The sequence below is a fragment of the Musca autumnalis genome, unplaced genomic scaffold (assembly GCF_047663935.1).
Source record: "Musca autumnalis isolate F117 unplaced genomic scaffold, ASM4766393v1 scaffold_4, whole genome shotgun sequence".
Taxonomy (NCBI): domain Eukaryota; kingdom Metazoa; phylum Arthropoda; class Insecta; order Diptera; family Muscidae; genus Musca; species Musca autumnalis.
This window is the reverse complement of record NW_027411977.1, coordinates 44998754-45007029: the sequence shown is the minus strand read 5'-3', so window position 1 is coordinate 45007029 and position 8276 is coordinate 44998754. Positions and strand designations below refer to the sequence as shown.

Below are 8276 nucleotides of genomic sequence, written 5' to 3'. Positions count from 1 at the left end.
GGTGGCCAAGGAGGTGCTGGTGCAGGAGCCCAAATGGGTATGGGTATGGGTGCTGGGGCCGGTGGTGGTGCAGGTGGTCAAGGCGGTGCCGGAGCTGGTGCCCAAATGGGCATGGGTGCCGGAGGTGGTGCTGGCGGTCATGGTGGCGGTGGTGGTGGCCCCGGTGGTCGTTAAAATGGAACTTTCTTCAGACTACAACCTTAACTAGCTGGCAAATGACTTCACATACTACCACAGGTTTAAACACCTAATGTTGATAAATTAAATTGTATAAATTTAAGTTACACTATCCTTACTCTCTGACCTCCTTAAATAAATAGTCGTACGGTAATTTGTACATACAAAGTTAATAACTGAATTCAATTATTTTTTTAATTGTTTCAGGAGTTCAATGCAAGAATTGGGTAAAAAATTATAATACATATTTTTCTAAATAATCAAACCAGAAAAAATAATTTATCTGAATTTTATGGAGGGTACATTAAGTTTGTTTTTCTGTTTGTAACACATCAAACAAATCATTTGTGACCTTATAATGTAAAAAATGCCCTATCTTGGCAACTTTTGATGGATAGGTGCGGCGACCACTAAGAACTAAATTTCAAATTATAGCTATTCCTATTAAAAATGTAGGTAAAACCCTCAAAATACCGAAAATCGGGAGGTACACTTATATGGGGATATACCAAAACCTATGTTAAGATTTGTTGGTGTGGATTTTTGGTGACCACTAAGAACATCAAATTAAGGCTAGTTCGGTGAAAATTGTAGGTAAAATTCTCAGATATCGAAAATCGGTGGTACCGTTATATGGTGTCAATACCAAAACATGCACCTATATTGACAATTTTTGGTGGGAAGGTTTGCGACCACTGGGAATTTTTAATGTCTAATTACTGGCAGTTTGGTCAACAAATGTGGCTAAAATTCTTTAAAAACCGAAAATGGGGAGATACGTTTATATATAAAACTACTACTTCGTATGCGGAAAGGATATAAAAAAAGAAAAGAAAAAAAAACAATATTTAATATAGAAATGGTGAATACTTTAATTGATATTTATTTTTATTTTAGTACTGTTCGTACAATTTTAGTTAAATTCTCAAAAAAATCAGACGTATCTTACCCGTACACATCAACAGCGAGCCACAGTTTTGTGGTATTTTTATTAAGGGCTTGATATCCTCAGGAGGTAAAAAAATTGTCGCCTAGGTATGTATTTCTTAAACCGCCTCCATATACCAACACTACACACCAACATTCACCCTGACTCCAAAAAATAAAAATTCTAATTCTATTCCCACACTATTTCGTATTTGATACGTATTTTGACAACCACATATCTCATCCCTACACTGACTTAATACCAAATAATAACTGTATATTAATTTCAAATCTCAGCAGCATTTGGTACATTTCGTACCCATGAGTACGAATTTCAAAAACTTCTTCCATGTCTTAATCCTACTCTTCCACAGTAGTCTTACCAAATTCCAGCATTCCAGTTCAATCCGTTCGCCGAAATCCAAATAGAACCGAATTTAGTACCATTTAAATGTAAAATTTTCGAAAACAAAAGTACGAATTTCCAAAACAACTTCAACATTAATCAATTTCATATTGTGGGATTCCAGCTCTATCCGTTCACCCAAATCCCCATCGTACAAAATTTAGTACCATTTAAAACTTTTCGTTCACATAAGAACGAATTTCCAAAACTACCTCAATGCTACACTTCAACAGTAATGTCAATTCCAAATTTAAGGATTCCAGCTCTTTTTGTTCTCCCAAATCCAAATTGTACCAAATTTAGTACCATTTAGTACTTTTCGTATTGTTATACCCTCCACAATAGTATGGAGGGTATATTAAGTTTGTTTTTCCGTTTGTAACGCATTGAAATACTCATTTGCGACCCTATAAAGTATATATTCTTGATCAGTGTAAAATTCTGAGTCGATCTATGCATATGCGTCCGTCTATGGTAATCACTCTAGCATGCACAAAAATGGAGATAGGATGCTGACATTTTGAGAAAATACGTTTTTTGTTTGCAGGCAGGTCAAGATGTTCGATGATGTGCTATATCCGCCCACGTTTTGGTATAGCCCCCATATAACGTTACCCCCGATTTCCAGTATTTTGACGTTTTTAACTACATTTTCAGACCGAATAAGCTATAATTTGAAATTTATGGTTCTTAGTGTCAAGAAACTTATATTCATAAAGTTATGGATATAAGTCCAGTTTTTGGTATAGCCCCCATAGAACGGTACCTCCAGAGCTTCGGTATTTTGAGGATTTTTCCTAAAATGTTTAACCACACTAGCTGTAATTTGACCCTTGAAGTTTTTAGTGGTCACCACACCTCTCCACCAAAAATTGTCAACATAGGTCCATGTTGGATATAGCCCCCATATAACGGTACCTCCCGATTTTCGGTATTTTGAGGATTCTATCTACAATTTTTAACGGAACTAGCTGCAATTCGGCATTTGAAGTTTTCAGTGGTCAGCACACCTCTCCACCAAAAATTGTCAAGATAGATCCATGTTTGAATATAGCCCCCATATAACGGCACCTCACGATTATCGGTATTTTGATGATTTTTAGCTAAAATTTTTAACGAAACTAGCTGTAATATTGCATTTGAAGTTCTTAGTGGTCACCACACCTCTCCACCAAAAATTGTCTACATATGTAGGTCCATGTTTGGATATAGCCCCCATATAACGGTACCTCCCGATTTTCGGTATTTTTAGAATTTAAGCTAGTTTTTTTTTTTTTTTTTTGTCTGAACTACCCGTAATTTGACATTTGAGGTTCCCTGCAGCCACGAAACTTCTCCATCAAAAAATAATAACCAAAGATCCAAGTTTTGGTATAGCCCCATATAAAGGTGCCTACCGATATTCCGTATTTTGAGGGTTTTGGCTACAATTTTTAACCAAACTAGCTAGAATTTGTCCTACATTTTTCAACCAAACTCCAATAATTTGACATTTGAGATTCCCAGTGTTCACAAAACTTCTCCATCAAAAACTGTCAACATAGGTCCATGTTTTGTTATAACCCCTATGTTATATAGAATAATTTTTTTAGAAGAATTTGTTTAGCTGAACCAAATGTTATTTGTCATTTGCGGTCCCCAGTTGTCACAAAGCTCCTCCGCCATAGGCTCCTTTGACTGAACTGCCCGTAATTAGACATTTGAGGTTCCCTACAGTTACGAAGCTTCTCCACAAATTGTATACATAGGCCCATGTTTAGGTATGGCCCCCATACAACAGAACCTCCCTATTTTCGTTATTTTAATGGTTTTAGCTAATTTTTGAATGAACTATCCGTTAAGGTTCCCTGCAGTCACGAAACTTCTCTACCAAAAATTGTCGATATAGGTCCATGTATCGGTATTCCCCCAATTAACACTGTAAACAATTGTCAAAATATGTAGGTCAATATTTCGGTATAGCCCCCATAAAACAATAACTCCCTATTTTCGGTATTTTGAGAATAGTATCTACATTTTTTACCTAAAAAGCGGTAATTCGATATTTGAGGTTCCCAGTGGTCGCAAAATTTCTAAACCAAAAATTCTCAATGTAGGTCCATGTTTTGGTATAGCGCCTATACAATCCTCCCGATTTGCAGTATGTGACATTTAAGGTTCCCAGTGTTTGCACTAAAAATTTTCAATATATGTAGGTCAGTGTTTCGGTACAGCCCCCATATAACTGCACCTCCCGGGTTTCGGTATTTTGAGGACTTTAGTTACAATTCTTAAGCTGAAACATTTGTCACAAAGCTCATCCCCAAAGGCTCCTTCAAAAATAAACAACATATAAAAGCGCCACCCGAATGAAGACATTTTAGGTACTTTACCTGATATTTTTAAGTACAGGACAGGAATGAAAACTAATTATTCCCTTTTAGTTCAGAATATCTTATGTTTCAGGGTATGTTTTAGTTCAGTTCGCCCTAAGTCATTTGGTATAAAAGCCAGACGAAAACATTAGGTGAAAACAAGGGTAGTGGCGTAGGGTGCACAGTGGTCCCACTTGTATGGGAAGGTGCGACATAAATATTTATAATCGTCGGATCAATCTGATTTTGTCAGTATATGCTAAAAGTAAGTAAAAAAATACTGTAGCCAAAAAATCATCAATATGGGTCCAGTTTTTCCTATAGCCCCCATGTGGAGGTACCTCCCTATTTTAGGTTTTTGAAGATTTTATCAACATTTTCGGCCCGAATTGGTTGTAATTTGCCATTTGGAGTACTCAATGATCAAAAACCTTCTGCGCCAAAAATTGTGGTCCTAGGACCAGGTTTCGGTATAGGCCTCATATTACGGTACCTCCCGATTTCAGGTATTTTGAAGATTTTATCAACATTTTCGGGCTGAAATGATTTTAATTTGCCATTTGGAGTTATCAATGATCAAAAACCTTCTGCGCCAAAAATTGTGGTCTTAGGTCTAGGTTTCGGTATAGCCCTCATATTACGGTACCTCCCTATTTCAGTCATTTTGAGGTTTTTATCTACATTTTCGGGTCGAATTGGTTGTAATTTGCTATTTGGAGTTCTTAGTGGTCAAAAAAACGTCTCTGAATGGTATCGTGGACAGGAAAGGAAACAAATTATTCCACTTGATGTCAGAATATTTCATGGTAGGGGATATATTAAAGTTCGGTACAACCGAACTTTACATTTTTATTGTTTTTCATATTATATGTATCATCATACATCAAAAATATATATTATATGTAAAAGAACGAACTCATAAGTAGATCCCAAAACAAAAATGTCTAAATCTTTAAAGAAAAATACCAAAACAAACAATTAAAACACAAAACTAAGAAGAAACTGAGAATACAGTAATACGGCATATTCACTGAAACGACCAGAGGCATCGTCAGTATTTTTAATGTCACACACGGAAATGCAAATATATGCAGCTGGAACCAATTTTTTGTAAACTTGACACTATTTCGAACATTCTTCAAAAAAATTCAATTTTTAGGACTTGGAAAAAAACCAACAAAAAAGTATTATAAAAAAATTTGATTTCCAGCACATTTTATTGAAATAATGTGTAAAAGTTTTTATGTAAAAGTTATTAGAAAATCTTGTACTTAAACTTCCATTTCGAAAAAAATAATTTTATCCTTTTAATTTTGAGAGAAGTCACAACCTTACTGATGTTTTTAAAGTTTTGAAGTGATCATACGTAAATGTCAACTTCTTCTGTTTTGTTTTGTTAAATACCGTTATAAATTACAAAAACAGTGCTGGAATATTAAAATATGGTATGTTTAGAGACAATTTGCTGAATTGTCGCAGAGATTTGCTGATATCAATTTTTCTGTTTTTGTCGAAGGTTGGGACCAGTGTGTGGTGGTGCCCGGACATAACTCCCAAAATGATTTTGGACGTTATGTCCGCTGCGCTTTGCGGACATTACTCCCAAAATTCGTTGGGAGTTATGTCCGTGAAGCAAAGCGGACATAACACCCAAAAAATGGCGGAAATAACTCCCAGCGACTTTTTTTCTTAATTTATAAATTATTTCTTTGCTTAATTTTGAAATTTATAGTTATATATTTTTTTTAAATTTTAGAGTAGAAATAGAATCTAAGCGGACTTATACATTTGAGAAAGCCTAATTTAAAAACGAAATCATGCCCGAAATTATGTAAGTAGCAGTTCTGGGAAGTTTTGAATTGTGAAAATATTTGTTAAGAAAATCTCGCGATTTTTTTTCAAAAATATTTTCGTCTGCGGCGCATTCGTCTTTCAGAAAGTATTTGAATATTTTTACAAAAACTTTTTATCTTTTAAATTGTGAAAATATTTTTTTTTTAAATCGCGAGATTCTTTTCAAAAATATTTTCCCTGCGGCGCTTTTTGTTTTTCAGAAAGTTTTTGAATATTTTTACAAAATATTCTTAATCTATTAAATTGTGAAAATATTTTTGTAAACAATCGCGCGATTTTTTTCAAAAATATTTTATCCTGCGGCGCAGGAAATATTTGAAAATCGCGCGATTTTTTCACAAATATTTTCGCTGCGGCGCTTTTCTTTTTTCAGAAAGTATTTGAATATATTTCCAAAAACATTTTATCTTCTTAAATTGTGCAAATATTTTTGTAAAAAATCGGGCGATTTTTTTAAAAATATTTTTAGCTGCGGAATTTTAACAAAAATTTTTATACCCTCAGCATTTATGCTAACGAGGGTATATACACTTTCATACGGGCAAAATGTGCCTCATCGAAATAATGGTTTTGGGAGTTATGCCCGTTGGGAGTTATGTCATGGCACCGTGTAGGGTATCACATAGTCGGCCCGTCCCGTCTATAGCCTTTGTACACTTGTTGTTGTAACATTGTTTTTATTTTATGTTTGTAAGTTCATTTCATTAGTGGAATTCTGTAACTCATTTTTTGAGTTACCGACAAAAGTCGGTAACTGCTCAACAAACTGTCGATTGAAATAACTTCCGTACCTCTGAGGTCATATCTACCTTCATTCCAGGGTTCGAGAGTGACTCAACCTTTGTCCACAATTCACTTATTCCGGCTCAAATGTTGCAACTCTTCAGATGATTTAATCACATGTTCCGCTTATGCTAACCGACCCACATATTAAGGTCCAGTGTCAGCCACCTTACTCTGGGGTCACTGAGATTGGCACGACGATGCCCATCACGCTCATTCCGTAATCCCTTCGCCTCTGTTGGGAAGTTTGGCCTCACTTCGGGTATTCGACCACCAGGTATATTGCGAGCGGCTGCAGCAGTGATGATGTCTCGGAACGTCCTTTCCGCTAACATCAGAAGGGTTGGACAGATCTATGAAGAGGTGATTGGTGACTTCTACGAAATTAGGCCAATAAGCTTTCCCATGATTGATGAAAGTGCGACGGCTATGACCTTCCAAAAGTGGGCTAATGTTGGGTCTATAACCTGGAGTACAGCCATTTGTCAGCGGCATGTATACGTTAAACAACTCTATCTCGGCAGTTCGATACCTGGCTGTTACACCGATACATTCCATGTTTGAATCATTAAAGATAGGCTGAAGGGAGATAGTTTTGTATTATACAGATTGGTGCAATAGGAAAGCTAATTTCCCACATCCACTTCTGGTGCGATAGTTCCTCATTATTTTGTAACCATCATAACGCTGGAAGGTGTAGTTGTTATTGAGCTCCAGACTCAATGGTGCATTTCCAGGGGTTGGAACAACAGCGGCTGCTGTTAAGTGCTGCGTCTAAAGCGGAATATCGGTGCGTTTGGAAATCTATTCTAGGTTCGGCCATCATAACGCTGTAAGGTGTAGTTTTTATTGAGCTTCCGATATATGAAACCCACTGTTTCCTCGATCTTACCTTTGAGTCCATTGCACTTAAATTGTAAAAAGAATCCAGTTTCAGGGATTGGAACAACAGCGGCTGCTGTTAAATGCTGCGTTTAAAGCGAAATATCGGTATTTTTGGAAATGATTCTCAGTTCGGCTTATTGAACAATAATACGTCTGCTTAGTATAAAAGCCATCTAAGTAAGTAGACATTTTTATTATTTATCTTTATTGTTGGCGTTTTTTATCTTTATTTTTTATCTTTATTTATTATTTATCTTTTGCATATGTTCAAAAGTTACAGAATTTTGGTCAGAAAATTCTGCATCGCTGTGCGTCGTATGAGCTATACTATAGCTAGATCTATACACTAGAGCTATATTAAATTTGTAAAGACTACATTTACTAAATATGTATTGTAGCACTTACCAATATTAAAAGTGTTGTTTAAATCGTTGTTTTTTTACATTAATCTACAATTTAACAAAATCTTTCAGTTAATTTCCACAAATTGTTGTCGTTAACTAAAAACAGAGTTACATTGTTGACACCCTTGTTTCATTATATAATTAATTAATTTATGTTTATTACAAATATTTATAATGTAATATATTTATTATAATAAAAATGAGAAAAAAGTACTATCGGATTATTCCATAATTTCGACTACATCCAACATTTGAAGCTGTAATTTTCCATCGCTCGCCATTTGCAAATATTTTACAAGGTGAAATGTAATTAGAAAATAATTGCGGCATTTGTTCATACAATTTAAATCACATTCTCCAAACATGCAATTAGAAATTATTCATGTAATTACAAATTAAATAATTATTGTTGACTTTTAATAATTTTCCCAATTTTTTTTAATTCAATAAGTTATTCGCAACAAAAAGGGATGAGATTTAGAAATG

The 8276-nt window shown here is 35.1% G+C and overlaps 1 long non-coding RNA gene across 1 annotated transcript; it reads right to left on the bottom strand.

Moving 5' to 3' along the window:
* Positions 1-5049: 5049 nt before the first annotated feature.
* On the bottom strand, positions 5050-7760 carry LOC141401985 (uncharacterized). Its single transcript, XR_012412487.1, has 2 exons — positions 7394-7760; positions 5050-7331 (listed from the first exon to the last, which is right to left on the bottom strand). It is a non-coding gene; the product is annotated as an uncharacterized lncRNA (long non-coding RNA).
* Between the last annotated feature and the right edge of the window lie 516 nt (positions 7761-8276).